This window comes from Cupressus sempervirens, chromosome 5 (genome assembly GCF_028749045.1).
Source record: "Cupressus sempervirens isolate cs-2001-9-10 chromosome 5, ASM2874904v1, whole genome shotgun sequence".
Taxonomy (NCBI): Eukaryota; Viridiplantae; Streptophyta; class Pinopsida; order Cupressales; family Cupressaceae; genus Cupressus; species Cupressus sempervirens.
In genome coordinates, this window is record NC_143122.1 from 662,639,072 (window position 1) to 662,661,880 (window position 22,809).

Genomic DNA, 22,809 nt, shown 5'->3' on the forward strand with positions numbered 1-22,809 from the left:
AATAGATGAGATGTTGTCACAATAAATTGTGGTTCCATCCTCTTTCTTTTCATTTAAATCTGTCAAGATCCTCCTTAGCCAAATTGCTTGACATGCTGCTACATTTGCTACTATATATTTAGCCTCTGTTGTAGATTGAGCAACAATAGGTTGCTTCTTGGATGCTTATGAAATTGCACCTAATCCCATATGAAACATGTATCCGAAAGTGCTATTCCTATCATCTATACTTCTAGCCCAATCACTATATGTGTATCCCACCAACTTGAAATCATCATTTGCAGTATAAAAATTTCCAAATCCCTTGGTACCTTTCACATACCTTAGGATCCTCTTTCCTGCTTGCCAATGGAAATTCTTTGGTGTTTCCATAAATCTGGAAATCAAACTTACTGCATGCATTAGGTCTGGCCGAGTTGCAGTCAAATACATTAAACTTCCAACCATACTCTTGTATAGTGTTGGATCCACTCTCTTGCTAGAGTCTTCCTTGCTCAACTTCAGACCTATTGTTGTTGGTGTGAGGGCTGCCTTACTGTTCTGCATTTTGAATCTCTCCAAGATCTGCCTTGCATATTTTTCTTGAGAGATAAAGATGCCATCATGCATTTATTTTACTTCTATGCCTAGAAAGTATTTCAAGAAACCTAAGTCTATCATTTCAAACTCATTTATCATGGCCTCTTTGAATTCACCAATTAGAGCCTTTTCATTACCAGTAAAAATTAAATCATCTAGATACAAGACAACAATCAACACATTTCCATTTGATGTCTTGATGTAGAGAGTAGGCTCACCATTGCTTTTTCTAAAGCCATTGCTCATCAAATATGAGTCAATCTTGTTGTACCATGCCCTTGGAGCTTGCTTGAGCCCATAAAGAGCTCTCTTCAATCTATATACTTTATTCTCTTCACCTGCAACTTCATAACCAGGTGGCTACTCCACATATACTTCTTCTTTCAATACACCATTTAGGAAGGTGAATTTCACATCCATTTGGTATACCTTTCATTTGTGCTAAGCAGCAATTGCTATGACAGCACACACGGTTTTCATTTTTGCAACTAGGCCATATGTCTCATCATAATCTCTGCCATACTACTATTTGTAGCCCTTGACTACCAACCTTGCCTTATGCCTATCAATTTTGCCTTCAGCATTACATTTGGTCTTGTAGACCCATTTCACTCCAATCACTTGCTTCTTGGAAGGCAAATCAGTTAGCTCACATGTCTCATTCCTTTCTATAGCATCTATCTCATCATCTATGGCCTTACACCATTTCTTCTCCTTAATTGCTTCTTCAAAATATATTGGATCACTATGAGAAAATAATGCAAAATTAACACTCTCATCATAATCTTCATACCTTTCATCTTGGTATATCTCCCTAAGACTCTTGGTCTTTCTTGGTAATAGGGAGGAGAGTGTGGGATCAGAATCTTCACTGTTGTTGCTTTGCCCTAACACTTGGTCATTCCTAGAGGAGCTCAGTAATGACTAAGGTTGCTTGCCCTTTCTTCTATCTGCTCCTTCTTGCTGTTCATCACCATCTTCTTCACTCATAATTGGAACTTTACTTGATGTGCTTGGTGACTCATTAATTGAACCATACCAAGACTAATTTTCAAGAAATTCCACATCTCTTGAAAGAGTCATCTTGTTGTTCAATGGGTCATACAATCTGTATGCCTTTGATTCTAAACGGTACCCTATGAAGATGCACTTCACACCTTTGTCATCCAATCTCTGTATTTTCTCTTTAGGCACATGTGTATATGCTACACATCCAAACACCCTTAATTGTTCAACTGTCCATCTTCTTCATGACCATGCTTCCATTGGAATTCTATCACGGACTGCCTTTGTAGGACACCTATTAATTAAGTAAACTATTGTTGCCACAGCCTCTCCCCAAAATTTAGTTGGGATACCTTTCTCTTTCACCATGCTCCTTGCCATTTCAACAATGGTCATGTTCTTTATTTCAACCACTCCATTCTACTGTGGTGTATAGCTGGCTGTGAGCTCTTTCTTTATGCCATGTTTCCTAAAAAAATTTACAAAAGAATTATAGGTATACTCCCCTCCTCTAGCTGATCTTAGGACTTTGATATAGTGTCTACATTCTCTTTCAACTTGGGCGTTGAATTCTACAAATTTATCAAATGTTTCAAATTTATTTTTTAAGAAATACACCCATGTCCTACAACTGAAATCATCAATGAATGTCATGAAATAAGTACTCCCCCTAATGGAAGTAACTTGCATAGGACCAACTAGGTCAGTATGCACTAACTCTAATGGATATCTAGCCCTCTTAGAATTTTCAGAATTAAAGGGAAGCCTATGTTACTTACCCAAAATACAATCCTCGCACTTGTCACATGAATTTTCTATACGTGGCAAACCTTCTACCATTCTTTTATTTGACAACAAATTTAAACCAGCATAGCCAAGATGACCATACTTGAGGTGTCATAGCCGTGAGGGTTCTTCAATCACACACCTTAGAGCTGATTGTGTAGGAGGTGTAGCACCAACTTGAGATGAGAAACATGTCTCAATCCTCAAGGGAAACATTCTGTTCTTTGTCATTTGAACTGTTGCAAGTAAGTTTTTGCTCCCATCTTTTTCTTGAATGATACACCGGTCATTCTCCATCAGCACTTTGTATCCATTTTGAATGAGCTGACCAATGCTCATCAAATTGTGCTTCATACTAGGGGAAAAATATACATTTTTTATTTCTTTCTTCTCACCTTTCTTGGTGCGAACCATAATAGATCATTTGCCCACAACTGGTAGGGTTCCATTGTTACCCATTTTAATTTCTGATTTGAAACTCTTGTCAATGAATGAAAACAAAGTTTTATTTCCACTCATATGGTTGCTACATTCACTGTCAAGGTACCAAACCTCAGGGCTTCCTTCTTCACCAACATTACACATGATGAAGGTAGTGGCGTTATTTCCACTTCTCATGTTCACATCAGCCACATTTTCTTGTCTTGATTGATCATTTTGCTTCTTCCAACATTCACTTGCATAATGCTCATATTTATGACAGTAGTAGCATTCTACATTACTCTTATTTAAGGTGAATTTTTTCTTACCTCCTCTTGAAGTATTTTGTGAGCTACTTGCTCCATCTGCTCTTCCTGAGCTTTTTGCTATAGCATTTCTTTGTCCTCCATTACCTCGGCCTCTACCTCTAGAGTTTCTACCTCAGCCATTTCTTTCTCTCCCCCTTCTTCTTGGATTTGACTGAGCCTTGAATGTTTTCTCTTGGGAAGAAGAAGATGTAGATCTATTAATCCTATGCTCATGGGTTTGAAGAGTACCCATCAATTCATCCATTGTCAAAATAGTGAGGTCTTTTGCCTCTTCTATGGTCATGACCAAATTTTCATATTTATGAGGTAAACTCTTCAATATCATTTCCACTATCCTCTACTCTTGATAGTCTTCTCCATTTGACTTCAGTTGGTTAATCACATTGAAGGTCCTTGAACTGAAGTCTGCAATTGATTCATTTTCCTTCATTTGAAGGTTCTCAAACTCCCTCCTTATATTCTGTAGCTTTACTGTATGGACTTTATTAGTCCCCTTGAAGTTTTTCTCAAGGATATCCCAAGCTTCCTTTGCATAATTTGCTGCTACAATCTTGGAAAAAATTGTCTCTGTCATTGCTGCTTCAATAAGACTAAATACCTTTGCATCTTTCCTCCTTGACTCTTTCAAATGAGTCTTTTGTGCATTTGTGAGGGCAGCATACTGAGGTGGGTCTGTCACATCATTGAACCCATTAACTAAAAAATCTCATAAATCATTTGCAACCATAATGGTTTTCATCTTCTTTGCCCATGTATCATAATTTTGTCCATTGAAGGGTGGTGGCTGCTACCATATCCTTCGTGCATCTCCTGCCATGTCAAATATCCCAAGAAAAAACTTTTCCCTAACTCACTTTGGATGTGAGGCCTCAAAGCTCTGATACCATGTAAGAAATATAAATCAAAATTAAATTCAAACTCACAACCCTAACCCTAAAGATCTGCTCAGCAAAAACTATTGCCGAGTGATAGTATTTTCTCGGTAGCCAAAGAAACCAAGTGGCAGGAGTGTTTACCAGGTGAGCTTGATAAATGGAGAGAAAACAACTCGGTAGCCAAAGGATGCCGAGTGAGCTCAGTAGTGTCATTACCGAGTGAACTCGGTAGCCACAAGAGGGTGGAGCTCGGTAGAAGAAAGCACCGAGTGAGTTCGGTAGCCACTGTAGGGAGGAGCTTGGTAGAAGATGTTATCGAGTGAACTCGGCTTGAATTGCAGATGACTTCTACCAAAGATAATACCGAGTACAGACTTATGACGTGAATATTTTCACCATTAAAACCAAAGACCTAGAGCTTGAAATAATCAACAATAAACTTCACAAATGCAATGAACAAGAAACAACAATGGATTCATGTATGCTTGCTAGCTTTCTATTCAACTTTGATTCAAACTATTACAAAATCTGGGAGCATTCGGCTTCAACCAGAAAACCCTAAACTGGTAAAACTTGAACAACTTCAATACTTCAAAACCTTATACTTGTAGCTCTAATGGCTGCTTACAATAATGCCTAGAGCAATCACTACTTCAACAGGTTGAAATAAACAAATAAGCTATGAACTTACAGAATGACACAAAGAAGCATGTGATCTGCAGTCACGAAATAAACTTCTTCTATCCCTGCAACAAACTAGATCTGTTGATCACTTTCTCTGCAACTTCTCTCTGCTCTGCAACTTCCACTTCTTCTTCTGCTCTCTCTCTCTGTCTACTAATTGAATGAATAGAACATTCCTTTTGTTATACTTACAAAATGTTTTTTCCCCTCATTTCTGAATTTGAAAACTCACCTACCTATGATAAATGTTTATGACTATTCTACAATCCATTAGGGGTGGTAGGTGGGAATTTGGCTCTAGGGAGAAATGACCAACTGCATTTAATATTTCAACAGCTACTATCAGAATTCAAAAGAGAGTAAATAAAAATATAAAAACTGAATGCAAATACTTAGAATTTGAATTTGTCCAAAAAAAATTTGAATGTGATGAAATAATTCGTGAAACTAGGTGTTTCAATAAAGATATTTTAAACAAAATCATCGTAACAAAAAAAATTATCCGTCATCTTAGAAGACAGACCAACAAAATCGTGAGGATGTGAAACTTTTCAGCTCCAAATTACAAAACACAACATTGCCTCAAATTGCAAGCAGAAACAACAATGCTAGATTTATAAGAAATTTAAATTAGAAATTAATATTTCTTTACTAAAAACGAGCATTTTTCTATATAATTTATACTCTTAATATGAATATGTGAACGATATTTTAATCAACTAGGGGAAACTTTCAACTTGGTAATCTATATTTATTTTGGTCTTTTGTCGTGATGTGATGCTTCACAGGTAATTTGTCGGGTTGCTCATGTATTTGTTTGTGCGATCTCTTCTCCACGGCCCAGCCAGCAGAATTATGACCAACGCATTCTTTACAGTTTTAGTTACTCTGAATGAATTTTCAGCATTTTTGACATTTAATCTATATTATGAAGTTGTTAGCCCAAAATCTGTTGTCAATTTTTTTTTTTAATTTTCAGTGTGTGACGTTGTAATACAGGTGAATTAGGACATCTATTTTTATCTGAAGATCATCATAAAGATTGATGAACATGCATTAGTTGAATAATACTATTATTTATGATTTTTGTCATGTGGAATTCAAAACTCTTATAATCAACTGCAGTACATTTATTGTCTGGCATTGATGTGTAAACATTTTAATATGGAATGAGAATTACACAATTTGATGTGCAGGAGAATGTTTACTGTACAGTTAGCAAAATAATTATTGGGATAAACATTTTTTGAGAATGATTAATTAAATTTCCCATCGAGTATCCTTTTAGTTGTGCAATGGTGCTATATACTATACTAATTATATTTAATTTGTATCTTCCAACTCAGAGAAAAGCGTTGCGTGTTATTAGTTTCTTAAGGAAAATCAAATTGATGCAGATGTTTAATGAAGGTTATTGCTTTCTTAGTCTTTTATAATTTTGTTTTTTTGGTAAAGAAGATATATTAGTTTTATTAAAAGTATTTATAAATTTAATTTAATACATTGAATTATAAATTTTGATGATATAGTAATATGAAAGTTGATTGGGGTGGATGGATTGGATCCACAATGATAATAAAACACATGATACATAGTACAGGCACTTACATAAATTGTATACTCATTTCATTATCTGATTCTTGATACCAAAATACATTACATTGTGCCTCTTTTATAGAGGTCTTTGATTGTTTCTGAAAACATCTAAATTAACCGACAAAACACAAAGACTTTTCTAGATTTATCTATTCCAGAACTTTACCTAACCCTATCCAACAATTTCTAGAATCGTGTATTGCACTTTTACATTTCATTTGAGGGGAAATTACACATTCCAACACTCCCCCCTAATTTTAGCCTCAAATGATGTTGAATACAAATTCCAAATCCTTTCTTTTGCCTGATGCTATTTTTGATCATTTTCATTAATAATGTCTTCCAAGGCTACTGCCTGTAATTTCTACAAATGATTCACTGCCAACAAATTCCTCTTTTCATAGGATCCACTAATAATGCTACTTCATTTGTCACAAATTCCAATAACTTTTTGCCTCTTTGATGCCTTGCTTGGATCTGTTTCCCACTGGTACTGAAGTCTTCCTTACGCTTGAACATTTATACTTGAATAACCCTCTGATCATTCCTGCAATTTTTTGCCAATTTGATTCATAATTCCATCCACAATCCATTTTGATACAACCTGCCATACAATCACTTTTGCAATTTCTATTCCAACACATCTTTTCACTATGACTCTTTAAGCCACAAATATTACAAGGATGTAGATCCCAACATTTGTCTTGTGTATGCCCTTTCCTATTACAATTTGAACATTGAATATATTTTTTACTTTCAACAAATTTTTTTGAACTCATGACATCATTACTTTCATTTGCCGCATATCCTAATCCTTCATATTTTAGTCTCATGATTGGCTCAATAGGCTCTATGATTCTTTGTTGATGTTTTCCCAATCCTTTATCTTTGTAACCCATTTTCTTCATTATATTCCATCCAACATTCTTATCTTTGGAACTGGTAGTATTTGATGCCATATTTTCATACTCCTTCTTACATTCTTTATCACAAACAACCTCAACAGAGTCACACTTTTCTAGCATTGAATTCAAATCATTTGTACTACATGAAACATCACATACTGATTTTTCTTTGACACATGCATTTAACAAATCATTTTCTTCTTTTAGTCTCTTCATTTCATCCTCTAATTCTTCATTTCTTTTCTTAACATCATCAAACAAATTTAACTCTTCTTCTAATTCTTTATTTTTCTCTCTAAGCTTGCATGTTTCCTTCACCTGCCAATTATGAACTTCTTCCACAAATTTTAGCCTATCCTCTAACTCTTCAATTGCCTCTATATGGACACTAATTTCATTTAACAATTTAGATTTTTCTTCTCCCATTTCATTTCTCACTTTTTCCAATTCCTTTTGCAAAATATCTTTTTCACACAATAATTTTGCATTTTCTTTCTTCACCATCACTAGTTCTTCTTCTAACTTGTTTGTCTTATCCTTTTGAATTCTACCAGCTTTTCCCATTGAAATCAACAATTTAACACACTTTATTCTTTCTTTAAAAAAATTCTAAACACCTTTTTACTTCCAGAATTAAATCTTCAAACAGCTTGAACAAATCTTTAGATAGCTAAAATCCTCACAATATTCTTCTACTGTTATAATTTCTCAAATATAATTATAAAAATTCAAACCATACCTTTTTTGTTGACTTTCCCTCTTTCTTGCTCAACACTTTCTATGTGGTCTTCTTCAAAACCATTATCCTTCTCATAACACAAACATTCCTCCACCATTTAGTAGCACCAACACACCGCTTGCTCTTTTATCACAATGTGAAATTTGTCCAACCTTCTGTCCGACCTAGCTCTGATACCAATCTAATGGGGGTGGATGGATTGGATCCACAATGATAATAAAACACATAATTCATAGTATAGGCACTTACAGAAATTATATACTCATTTCATTGCCTGATTTTTTATACCAAAATACATTACATTGTGCCTCTTTTATAGAGGTCTTTGATTGTTTTCGAAAACATCTAAATTAGCCGACAAAACACAAAGACTTTTCTAGATTTATCTATTCCAGAACTTTACCTAACCCTATCCAACAATTTCTAGAATCGTGTATTGCACTTTTACATTTCATTTGAGGGGAAATTACACATTCCAACAAAAGTTATAGTGAGTAAAATTAATTGATAATGATAATAAGTATATTGAAAAATTTATAATGAAAAGTGAAAGAGATCAATTACAACTGAATGTCGGATGAGATTAGGAAAGGAGAGGAGTAATACTTGGGACAATAATACATCACTTTGTACATATTTTTGATAATGTATGCAATCTTAAAGAGGCTGAAACTAAATAGAGTCAACAACCATATGAAATTTGAATATGGATTCAAGCATAACATGAATAGATATTCTTAAAAAAATTACCAAATAATAGCTATGATACTCATATAAAGTAAGGAGTAACTAGTCAATATTAAATTATCTACAACTTTCTTTTTATCAGTAACATACTACCATATTTTAAAGTACCAAAATTTGTAACTCTTTTGAAATTTCTTATTTCATGTTGTTTACTTAGTTTTTTCTATTATTTCAATTAATTTAAATTTTTTTAATTCTTCTTTTTATTTATTTAGATTTTTAATTATTAAATTTTCCATTTATTTTATTATTTATTTATTTATTTATTTCATACTTTTTGAATTAAATTGTATATAATTTATATATTTTCAAAAAGTATTCACAATAACATTATGATAAATTCACAAGAAACCAAACAAAACTTGAAAAGCAAAACTCAAACTATCGTAATTTCTATAGATTTGCAACTTTAACTAAAGCTTATAAAAAGTCAACGAGGTTTCAAACATTTCTAGACTTTGCAAACTATGAAAATGCACCAAGTTTCTCGCCAACGAGCACAAATATTATAAAGATAAAGAATTGTTTCATTACAGAAATGTATCTATGATTTCAAAACTCGTCGAACTCTTTACAAGGTTAAAAACAAGCCCCAATCTTCGACAATAATGGTGGGAAATTAGCGAAGTATGGCCTCAATGATTTCTCAGAATCAAGAATATCTGAATACTAGTCTAAAAAGAGGATTCCGGTTAAAAATCACTGGCTTAAAATATTAAAACTGAATGATAAAATTTAGTACGTTAATCTGAGTATGTGAAACAAACTTCTTTAAAACCAGTTCTTGACGAAAGAAGCTTTTCTTGAAAAAAATCCCGTTATTGTAGTATCCTGTATGGGCGTTTAAATATACGGTACTATTATTGCCAAAATCAAACTCCGAGTTTAGCTTGATTTTTTAAGTAGGGATATACTTAGCTGTCTTTGAAAGTAGACCAACAAAATCAACATGCGGTTAGGTTTTCAACTGTAACATACAAAAACTTAATAATAATATTGCCTCAAATTGCAGGCTTCTTAGCATGCGTTAATGGTAGAAAAATCTAAACCTGAACTGAGTATTATTTTAGTGACTTGCAAAGATAAACTCAAAGAGACTTCAATATGCTGTTAATACCAACGCAGCAAAGATGGATAGTGAGAGTAGTGTTACTGTATTTGTGAATCAGCGTACTATTATGACAAACAATAACATTCGCTACATCTCAACTGCAAAATTAAGCTACCTATACTATCCCGATCAATAAGGTCTATCGCCAATATAGTTGCCCGGTGGATCATAACTGCATATAACTCATGTTTCATTGCTCTTACATTTGATAATTGAACACCCTCCCCTTTCAGTTGTTGCTCACACTATCTGAGTATAATGTGTACAATCATCACCGGTGCAAGTGTTAGTAGCATGAACATACCACTTCTTCTCATCAATCCAAGCACTTATTGCCTGCCGACGTGTCCATTTGGGGACTTTTCCCCAGATGATATTTTCACCGTAGGGCGATCCTTGAGAATGTTGAAGTAGGCAGTCATTTCTTCTCTGTCTCGCATAATTCTGAGCAAAAGCGGCAACCGTGTTGTTCCATCTTAGCGGTGGAGCTCCAACGGCTTTTCTGGCCACATTCTGAGGATCAATGAAGTCTGCAATGGCCTCAGAGCTCGTCAAAGCATCTGCACAGCATAACCCCAGCACAACCAGAAACAGGAGTATTTGACAATATCGAGTCATTCTTGACACAATATATCTTGTGATCTCACTGTAACTACTTTTCACAGTTGATGAAATCTGATAATTGTTTTTTAAGAGAAATTCAGATGTAATCGAATTCAACATTAAGAATTGATAACTAGTCTGTAAGAGAGATTCAGATATGACAAAGCTGTGCAACGACTGCTTTAGTAAATACATTGACCAATGATAAAATTTTATTTTTTAATTTATTCATTGAAGTAGGTGGCGTTCGATAGAAAGAATAAGCCTAATCCTTATCGCTTTGAGCATTGTTGTCTTCATTTCTATGGTTATTAGAGTTATGCCTGCTCGCTTTGCTTACAAGTTTTGAGATTTAAACCTAATTCCATAAAGCACCGTGTTTGGACTTTGAAGTTAATAATGCACCCGACGTTGTAAGAGCAGGTCGATGAAATCAACCGGCATATTGACAAACGTGACGGCTGTTTACGTGCACATTATGTTGCTTCAGACGGGGGCGAAACAATGCACGACTTTCGATAGGATTTATGTGTCTGATATTACTCTTGAACTAGTCATTAGCCCCTGCATTCTTGCATTCAATTGTTTTTAGGCTCCGGAGGTAATGCACATGAAACGTCTAAACATCAAAGTAAAATGCACCGATTACCAAGCAGAGTTAGCTGAACAGCCATGGCTTAGCGGATAATGTGTTAATGGAGAAAACTATTGCAATTAAAATATTCAATAGTTTGAATTTTAAATTTAGTATATGTTATTTTTAAGAATAGTGTCTTTGTAATTTTTTATTCTTAATAATATTATCTTCTCATAGACGTGATCTCTTTTTTATTGATAATATTTCTTCTATTTATATTTATCTTCCTTTTGTTGTGTTTTCTTGTCTTTCATATATATATTTTTATATTCCTCTTTTCTTGATTTTTATTTTCCACTTTTTCTTTGGATTGGTCATGGGAAAAATCTCACTCAAGGGAAGCCACAAAATCATATTGCCCTTAAGAATAACAAGAAAGTTGTGTGTATTATTGTGAAAAAAATATATCCTACATTGATGCTATGATGGGTCAGGACCCTTTTCTCTTAGCTAAATTTTACTTAGAAAGATAGGCTGGTGGATTTGTGAGCCTCTTGTTCAATGACACAATGATTCTATCTTTTGCCTCTAATGATCTTTTTTAAGAATTTTCCCCCTTCAACAAGGAATAAAAATGGAAGTTTTTGGAAGATACAAATTGTTGTTCCATCTCAAAATAAAACCACTTCCTTTGTAAGACCTTTTAGCTCTTTCTTTTGCGATCTTTTATGTCCATAAATACACCTATGTTCTTACAGCTCTTAGTTCTCAATTCTATTCTTCCTTTTAGTTATTCTTATTGCATCCTTCAAATCCCAATGCCCATTTGGCGGTCCAATATCTTTGAGGTAAGGGATAGCATCTCCCTAATCTCTAGATAAGAGAGTGGACCCCTAGTAAAGATTGAAGTTGTCCCTTCTTTGAGGTGCTATTCCTTGGATCGTAGATCTTTTTAAAGGATGTCAATTTGTTTCCCTCTTTGCTCAATTGAACCTTTTTGGTTTTTGTTCCTCAATTGAAAGAAAAGACCTTCTCTATTCATTTAACTATCCATTATGTATAGAAATAGTCTATGACAGTCAATGCTGTGTGGGAGAATTTGTTATTGTCCATCAAACATTCTTTCCATTCTTTCTTGCTTGCTTTGAAAGTTATTGAATTTTTAACGACTGATATTTAATCTAATGCATGGTGTTGATGCCCCGATCAGCGCAGCCAATTTAGCTTTTTCACATGGCTGTGATGTATTTCAGCTTTTAAATACGAAATCTCTCTATTTAAATATCATCATAACGTTGACAAACGTGCATCCCCAGTGGCTGTTGCAAAGATTATGTTTTCAATTCACACTCGAAAAGATTCAAAGTTCTATGTTAATCGACTTATATGATTATTTATCATTTTATCATAAAAATGTCCAAACTCTCGCTGTCAACTGAAGTATGTTGTTTATTATGTCATATTGTCGTTGTGTTCATACTACACCTGTGAAAGCAGAATTTACTAGAAAAATGTCCAGTACAGGAGAATGTTTGTTGTGTAGTTTACGGAATAACTATTTGAGATAGACAGTCAATGAGAATAAGTAATTTAAACTTCCTGCAGAGAAAGCTTGTTTTTGGCTGTTGTTCCATACTTTAAGTTAATTTATCAAACAATTGGATAGATAAGGTAATTTTTAGGGCTTATTAGTGTTTTTTGGGGGTGGGGTGGGGTGGGTTGGGGTGCGGTGGGGTGGAGCGCGGGGGTGCGGGGTGGGGCGGGGACGGGGGGTTGAGGTGGGGCTTATTAGTTCGTTTATACAAATAAAATTAGAATTTAGAATTTAAGTGTTTCACAAGAGATTATTCATTTAATTACTTTTTATATTTTGTAAGAATTGTTTTTTTAAAGATGATATATGTATATGTAAATTATGGTAGGAAAAACAAATGGATAATAATTATAAGTATATTGAAATATATTTTATTATTAATATTGTTAATTAAAATACGTATCACAATTAAAAACTAAATCAGGTAGGACTAGAAAAGGATTAAGACTTAGCATAGGAGTATATCACTTGGTACGTATTTTTACAATGATTTCTATTATGAAATGTCCAAAAGCTAAATGAAGTCCACAAGAGTAGACTTTAATTTTAAGTTGGACTTGAGAATATTAGAAATAGATTGTTTCAACTAGATGAAAAATTGTTTATCATCATGTCATGTAAATTATTAAATAGTAGTAGTACTGATGTTAACTAAGGAATCAAACCTTCATTATTTGACACTTTTTTTTCTTTAATTTTAAATTTATATGTATCACAATTTATTAATTTTTAAATTATCATTTCCTCTTTGATATCCTTTATGTTATTTTTGCAAAAAAAAGGAAAAGAAAACTAATAGACCTATATGCTCATTTTGATGAATTAAAACAGCAGCACAAAGAATGAAAATAGAGCAGCAAAAAACAAGACTCAAATATATCAAAGAGCTATAAAGTTTCTTCATGTTATTACAACTGAGAGGAATGCTCTATTTATAGAGCTCATAAATATTTCTAGAGGGTTCTTGAGAAGCTTCAAGAAAGGAAGCACTCTAGAGATTTCTACATAATTTTAAATTCACATTTTGCACAAAGAGAGAAGCTCCAAGAAGCAAGTAGAAAGTTATGGACTGTGCATTAAATGCCCAGCTACTATAATAAACATTATTTTTAACATTTTTTTATGTCTTTACCATTCACCCTTTTATATTTACTTTTTCATGAATAAACTAATAATATAATTGTTTAATAAATTCACAAACAAACCAAAATCTTAACAAAAGAATTCAAATATCGAGCGTCTGTAAATGATAATATTCATTAATTTCACGATTTTCAAGAGTCTGAAGCCTAAAACTATGATAGAGATGAAATAAATCTTATTATAGAAGTGTGTAAATGCAAATACGAGATCTTTATTTCGGAGAATCAACAGAGCTTTCCGTTTTAATTCAAGGAAGAATAATTAGTTCAAAATATCAAACTCTCAATACTACTCTAAATTGAATGAACAATTTTAAAATTTAATATTTTTAAATATTACTCTTAAAAGATCAAGAAAATTTAGAATATTAATCTTAAAATATTATTCATAATGATCCGAGACTTCCAAAGTCAGTTCTTGATGAAAGAGGCTTTAGTTAGACGAAATTTTGTTACTGGAGCATATTAAAATGGCCTCTCAGGTAAATCTCAAGTTTAGAAATTCTTTCTCTAAGGAAGTTTCAATAAAACCGATGAGAATTTTTGTGTAAAGAGATTGTGTTCTAAATGGGATAAACATTTTCTCTACCACTGAAACATCTTTGCGTAATGTTTAAAGACTATTATTAATTACTCTCAAGGTTCCTATTTATATACAAAATAAAAACAAGTTAAAGTGGAATTGAATCTTATTATGCGAAACATCAGTTTTGTTATCAGAAACTTGTTTTCTTTTCAAAAACTATATTCACCGTTAAATCATGATAGCAATATCACAATATATTCACCACGTTTGGCGTCGTATAAGAAAGGGTCAACAAAAGAAATAGGCACGGTGGGAAAGGTGATGACTGATTACATGGGGAAACGAGTACATTATTTTAATGTAAGTTGCTTCGGAGAGGGGGAAAAACTATACATGGCTTTAATTAGAGGGGATGCACGAGTCTGATATTGCAATGATCCCTCATGAAGTAATCATTAACCAGTAGATACTGTTGATATTGTGAAGGCCAACTGTCATCTTTGTTCCCTCCAATAATCGAGTCTCTTGGTTTCCAAAGACTCTTCATTTGTAATATTATTGGAGCCCATTTATATGCTGCTCCTACTCATTTTGTAAACAACTTTTTCTTATTAATTCAATACTCTGCAGTCTGGACGTAGCCACTATTGTGGTGAACCAGGATAAATCCGGTGTTGTGTATTTCTTCTTATTGCGACATTTAATTTCTTTGTTTAAATCCTTTCAATTGGTATTAGAGCGCGAGATGTGCAGATTGGAAAATCAGTGGTGAATTTTTTGGAAAGATGGAGGATTTGAAAATAGAGAAATTTACAGGCAAGAATTACAGCCTGTGGAAAGTGCAGATGTGTTCCTTGCTGGTTAAGCAAGACTTGGCTCTCGCAATTGAAGGAAAGTCTAAGAAACCGTCTACAATGACTGATGAAGATTGGCAAAAGATGGATGACAAGTCGATGGCACCCATTTTTCTCTCACTAGCGAAAAATGTCTTGTTCAATGTCTCAAATGAGATGTCAACGAAAGATGTTTGGGACAAACTTCAGAATATGTATCAAACGGCGTCAGCTGCAAACAAAATCTTCATTATGAAGAAACTCTACAAACTGAAAATGAAGGGATTGCAATGTCAAATCATTTAAATGATTTGAAAACCCTATTATGTCAAGCAAGCTCAGTTGGTATGACTCAAGATGACGAATCCAAAGCAATCATCTTGTTATGTTCTTTACCTAACAGTTGGGATCCCGTAGTTACAGCTGTAAGTACTTCAAGCTCTACAAAGTCAAAGTTGGCCTATGATGAAGTTGTTGCCACTTTATTAAGTGAAGACATGAGAAGGAGTAACAAAGACTCCTTATCTGGTGATGCTCTCACTATGGTCAGCACTGAGAGAAGAGGAAGAAGCCATCATAGAGGAAATAATAATTACAATCAGCGAAGATCAAAGTCACCCAATCATTCAAGGTCAAGAGATAGGAATGGTGAATGCTAGTTTTGTGGTAAGCCTGGCCACACAAAGAGAAATTGTCAGGCTTACAAGAAAGCACAAGAAAATGTGAGAAACATGGAAGCAAATACATCCTATGAGAAAGATGAAAGTGCTTTAGTTCTTTCTACAAGTGACACAAAATCAGATTCTTGGGTGATAGATTTCGGAGCTTCTTTCCATTCTACTTCATGTACGGATTATTTCACAAACTACCATGGTGGTCAATTTGGAGAGGTATTTCTTGGAGACAACAAATCCTCCGAAATAGTTGGCAAAGGTGACATTTTTTTACCGCTAGAAGATGGAGGGAAATGGTTGTTAAAAGATGTTCGCCATGTTCCCAAACTAAAGCGAAATCTAATTTTGGTTAGTCAGCTCTTTGCCCAAGGATATTATCCATTCTTATATCTGGATACTTGGAAAGTTACCAAGGGTTCGAGAATAATTGCCAAAGGAAACAAAGTTGGCAATATTTATCTCCTTGAGAAGCCTACTAAAATAGGGGCTACTATGATAGTCATGGGCAGCGATGGAGCACTTTGGCATCAAAGATTAGACCACATGAGCAAAAAGGGCCTTGAGATAATGCTGAAAAGGGATCAACTATCGGGTCTCCAATCAGCAAACTTGCAATTTTGTGAACATTGTCTTTACAAAAAACAAAAGCGGGTCAGCTTTTTGAAAGATGGACATGATCTCAAGGAGAAACCATTGGAACTTGTACACTCGGATGTCTTTGGTCTGGTTGAGGTAAGCTCTTTAGGAGGTTCAAAATTTTTTGTTACATTCCTTGATGACTGTACTAGGAAAGTATGGATATATATGATGGCAAATAAATCTGAAGTCTTTTCTAAGTTTAAAGTTTTCAAAGCTCTTGTTGAAAACCAAAGGGGCCATAAGATCAAATGTTTAAAAATGGATAATGGAGGTGAGTTTTGTTTGCTGGAGTTTAACAATTATTGTGCAGATAATGGTATTCGTAGGGTGAAAGTTGTGCCCTACACCCCTCAAGAAAATGGGGCAGTGGAAAGACTCAATAGGACAATAATGGAGAAAGCTCGGTGTATGCTTTCTAATGTAGGATTGGGAAAAGAATTCTGGGCTGAGGCATGTAATACAGCCGTATATCTCATTAATTGAAGTCCTTCAAGGTTGAACTTCGGAATTCCAGAAGAGGAATGACAAGGTAGTAGACTCTCTTATTCTCATCTTAAAGTTTTTGGTTGTCAGGCTTTTGCAAATGTGCCCAAAGAAAAAAGAAGCAAGTTGGATCCTAAATCCAAGCCTTTCATATTCGTTGTCTATGGAGAGGATTAGTTTGGCTTTAGGCTGTGGAGCTTAACTGATAAGAAGATTATTAGAAGTAGAGATGTTGTCTTCAATGAGAAAACATTTCCAGCATTAAATTCTCAGGAAATGTCTGAAAAAGAATTTGTGCCAATCGCTGCACAAAGGAATGTTGGATTGAATCCAAAAATAGTTTCTAACACTATTTCATATAGTCCCACCTCTGTACTATTTCCAAATTTTTCACCTTCTTCCACTCCTGGGAACCCAGGACATGATGATAGTTCTACACAAGAGTTTTTTGATATCTCTTCTCATGACAAGAATTAGTCTCTCCATCACGATCAAGCTTGTGAAAATTTTTCAAACCAAAGTACAAGGGATCCTCTTACTACACTGGGCTATCAATCAAAGGACTATAATGCTCATCCATAGATGCAAGGTGGGCAAATAGAACCGCAAGACATCAATTTGGAGGATGAGAGTAATTCGCGGGCTATGCCAATTGATATCCATGCCAATCCCGTCTATATATAGAGTACTCACAGTAAACGTATGTCACTATATCCATTTGAGCACAGTGGAAACTCAAGCCACAATCTTGGCAATACACGTGGGCAATTTCAGAGTGTAGGTCCAACTAATCCACAGCCTACACATAATCCACAAGGGGCAAATGAAAACCAGGTTCAAATGCACGTAACAGAGGTGAATGTACAGGGTGCAAAACTCCATCCGCAATGTGTTAGAGCTATTTCACAAGGTCTACAAATTGATTTGCGAGACATTAATGTGCAGGGTAATCATGGTGGGAGCACAGACCAGCATCTCAGTAATTCACAGGAACAACTTCATGCAGAGGAGATAGTTTCACGGTAGTTTCATGGCAGTCAAAGACCCTTTCATCGTGTAGGTAATATGGCAGGTAGAGGTAACATGTCTCCAAATCAATATGGTTTACATACCGGTTTTGAGGCACCCAATACAAATATATAATAGGGAGAAGGCACACTTCATAATAATTTGTTCTCAAGCAGCAGAGAGGGCATTCAACATTTAAACCAGCAAACTAGTGTAACCGGTTCTCCATTTGAATTGGTTCAACTAGAGAACAGAGAACCCCAAATGAGAAGATCCACTAGAGAATGGAGAATGCCGGCTAAATTCTCTGATTATGAATTATTGTACACTGAAGAAGCAGAGCCTTCAATTCTAGTTTCAGAATTTTCAAAACCGTCTACATTCAAAGTAGCTCTCAATGATGTCAATAGTGATAAATGGCAAACAACGATGCGTGAAGAAATGGATTCTTTACTCAAGAATTGAACCTGGGATTTGGTCTCTCTTCCGCCTAATCGAAGACCACTTAGGAACAAGTGGATATATCGTGTGAAAGATGAAGCGAAAGGCAATAAACGCTTCAAAGCCATATTGGTGGTAAAGGGATTTCATCAAAAACAAGGGATAGATTTCAATGAAATCTTCTCACCATTTGTCAAAATGACAACTATCCAAACTGTTCTGGGATTAGCAGGAGCATGGGATCTTGAATTAGAACAACTTGATGTAAAAACCGCTTTCCTACATGGTGATGCAGAAGAAGAACTGTACATGGAGCAGCCACAAGGGTTCATAAAGAAGGGACATGAACACCTTTATTGCAAATTAAATCGGAGCTTGTATGGCCTGAAACAAGCCCCAAGGCAGTGGTATGTAAAATTTGATCGCTTCATGGCTGAGCATAATTTCACAAGATGTGAATCAGACCCATGTGTCTACTTCAAGAAACTTCCAAGTGGAGAGTTTGTCATCCTTCTTCTTTATGTCGATGACATGTTAGTAGCTGGCACAAACAAAAGAATCATTAATGAGTTGAAGCAAAAATTGGCAAGCCAATTTGCAATGAAAGACTTAGGGGTGGCCAAAAAGATTCTTGGCATGACAATCACAAGGGATAGGAAAAAGAGGGAAATCACTTTGTCTCAAAAACAATACATTGACAAAGTTGTTGAAAGATTTGGCATGGGTGAACCAAAAGTAACTCCTATTCCTCTTGCTGGTCAGTTTTGATTAAGTTCTAAATTATGTCCTCAAACACAAGAAGAAAAAGAATTTATGGAGAAAATTCCATACAAATCAGCCATTGGTAGTATTATGTATGCTATGGTTTCTACTCGCCCCAACATTGCTCATCCGGTGGGAGTTGTGAGTAGGTTCATGAGCAATCCCAGAAAAGCTCATTGGGAAGCCGTCAAATGGATACTAAGGTATCTAAAAGGCACTTTAGATTATGTTTTATGTTTTGGCAGAAATGAAGTTTAGCTACAAGGTTACACTAATTTTGATCTTGCTGGAGACTTGGATAAACGAAGGTCTACCACTGGTTACACCTTCACATTTTCTGGAGTTGCGATCAGTTGGGCTTCACGGTTGCAACATTCCATTGCTCTTTCTTCAGCTGAAGCTGAATACTTAGCTCTTTCCGAAGGTGCAAGGGAAATGATTTGGCTTCAGCGGTTACTTGGTGACTTGAAAGTTCATCAAAATGAATATAATCTATTTTGTGACAGTCGTAGTGCGATCTTCATGGCACATAATCAGTCATCCCAATGTCACTCCAAGCATGTTGATGCACATGCTCACTTTGTTCGTCATGCAGTCGAAGAGGGCAAGCTGAATGTTGTCAAGATTGACACCAAGATCAATCTGGCTGATATATTGACGAAGGTTGTTGCCAAAGAGAAGTTTGAATGTGCTAGAACTTCTCTTGGACTTGTGAAGAAAAGATAGATCATTCTTTGAGCAGGGTATTGGGTGATCAGTTGCAGCATTGGTTGTCCTTCAGGTGGGAGTTTGTTTATATTGTGAAGGCCAACAGTCATCTTTGTTCCCTCCAATAATCGAGTCTCTTGGTTTCCAAAGAATCTTCATTTGTAATATTATTGGAGCCCATTTATATGCTGCTCCTGCTCATTTTGTAAACAACTTTTTCTTATTAATTCAATACTCTGCAGTCTGGACGTAGTCACTATTGTGGTGAACCAAGATAAATTTGGTGTTGTGTATTTCTTCTTATTGCGACATTTAATTTCTTTGTTTAAATCCTTTCAGATACTTCCACTAAATTTTTGTTTTTATCTGTGTTCGTACTTACTACCAAAACTCTTTTCTATTAAGGGTAGTGTACAATCTCTAAGATGGATAAAAACATTTCCATCAACATGTTTATAATTTAGGAATGTTGTGAGTAGATGCTTGATTTAATGAAGGTGAGGGATATTTACACATTTTGTATGAGATTAGTTAAGGAGAGCTTCTAATCTGGCAGAATGGACATTCTACATTTTAAAGCAATCTTTTAAATAAATTGTTTAATTAGATATTTGAAATTTAAAAAAGTTAGCAAACTGTGTATTTCTATCACAATTCAGTACTAATATTTTTAAGTGAGATGATCATTAATCTATTTTTATTAGTATTGGTTCACAAGAGTCTATTATTCATGAGAAGGAACGAAACACTTAGAATGTGGCAATTCCTATTACAATTCTAATTCAAGTGTGCTTAATTAACTATATAGCTGCATCCGTCATCTCTATTTGTAATACCATATGTAAAAGAGTGTCATGTCTTATGAACTATTCATTACAAGAGTACAACAAAATATTTAGAAGTATGATAAGATTTGAATATTAGAATATCTAGGACACACACATATTGCTCAAAACCTTGTGATATGTTAAATTGGTTTTAATTTGTTTATTGTTGAAGTCTGTTAAATGTAATTCTATTAGTCAAGTCATGAAATTGATTTAGAATTTCCCTTTACCGTTAACTTATCATTCATAACCAATAATTTATTTTTTTAAATAGTATATAATTCTAATAATTATACAACTATTTTATTATAAATTATGAATTTATAATTTTAAAAAATTATATTATTTTAAAAGAAATCTAATTTAAGGTAATGCTTGCATTAACATTTTATATATAATCATTGCAGAAAGTAACCTCAACAAGGTCAAACCTCAAAATCAGACCATGGTAAGAACTCTTCTCCCTCAATTATTATGCAAAGGCAATCAATCTATATAAATGTTGACAATAGAGACTAATAATAATATTCCAATTGCATGAATATGTTGGCCACACTTTAATAAATAGAGTAGGGACAACTTTCAACCAAGAAAAAGTATATTTATTTTGCAAAACAAGTTGATATTCCTTTCGATTTCATACAGTACAAATTTTTTGAATCTGTTGCCATGTGCAGATTCAGAGGTTATCTGACGAGTTATGGTTCCTCTCTTTTTGTTTATACGTAGAAATTAATATTTATACGATCTCTACGTCAAACATAATGCAAATTTATCACCAACAAATTGTTTGCACAATGGATTTTCAGTGTCTCTGATATTTATTTTTATTTTAAGACGTTGTTACCCTAATCTGCGCAGTTCATTTAGTTTCTTCACATGATGATGGTGACGTCGTGATTTCAAGTACGGCATCTCCTCGTTTGAATATCATCATAGAAATAGTGGCAAACATGCATCTTCAGTGCAAGCGACGAACACGATGTTTTTTAATTCACACTCAAAAAGATTCAAAGTAAGTTAATTGAATAATACGATTATTTTTCGTTTCATCATATTGAGTTCAAAGCTATTGTTGTCAAACGCACTATTTATAACATTTTGCTTATGTTCGATTTTATTCTATAATCCTATTTTTTCATTTTTACCTTCAAGTACTGACCTGAGTTCGACTGCTGGCTGTTTTTGTCTATATAAACAAAAGTTCTCTAGAGCTGGAGCACTGCCTAATACGAAAAATAATTAAAGATCAAAATGAAGATGACGATTATGGTATTCTAAACATATAGATTCTTCAAATTTTGAATAAAATAGTATAAAAATTTAAAACAAAGTATAATATAAGTAAAAGGCAAATATCTTAAACATTACAGCAAATTGATTAAAAATGACATGAATACAAATTTTAAAGAAATCAAATATATTCATATGAATTACATACAAATTATGGACATTGAAGATCATAATTTCGCATAGTCATGCCTCCATACAATGTTAGTTATGAAGCAGGCAGTCTACCAACTAGTCTATAAAGAAAACTAAAAGAACTCATTTGAAATTCTAACTTTCGATAAAATTCAAAAGAACTTTTTAAAATTATGAAGGAAAATTTTAAAAACCAGTAGCAAGAGTGTTAAAATGTGGATGTGAAAACATAAATGTGAATTGGAATAATAACTAAACACTAATATAACACATCTTCTAGCATCTACTAAAAGAGGGGTAAAAAGTTTATTGAATACCAAAGAGAGCAGAACAACACAAGAAACAAAAAGAACTACAAAGCTTTATCCTGGTCCACAAGTTGAACCAATATTTGAGATAAATCAAGGGGAAGCATCCTATGATCAATAATGTTCCAATTTGGCCCATGCTCAAAGGCTCATTTAGCCAGACAGTCAGCCACATCATTCCACTCACAAGGGATATGCATAAAACACACAGAATCCAGAGAATTGCATAATTGAATGATCTGCTAAATAACCAGAGCCAAATGTCAATCCACATGCATAAGGTTCCTGTTATTCAATAAATTCACAAAAAACGTACAAGTTAGTCTCACATATAATTCTTTTCCAGCAATGTTGACAACACTGTTCCACTACAACCAAGATAGCTAGGGCTTCCACGAGGTTATTATTATGGAAACCCTTGTATATAGAAAACAGAAATTGAATATCACTAGAACTATTACGTCCAACTCCTCAAATACTAGT

The 22,809-nt window shown here is 34.2% G+C and overlaps 1 pseudogene; it reads right to left on the reverse strand.

Annotated features, from left to right (window-relative positions):
• Positions 1-9,905: 9,905 nt before the first annotated feature.
• On the reverse strand, positions 9,906-10,397 carry LOC149557651 (pathogenesis-related protein PR-1 pseudogene; annotated as a pseudogene).
• Positions 10,398-22,809: the final 12,412 nt, after the last annotated feature.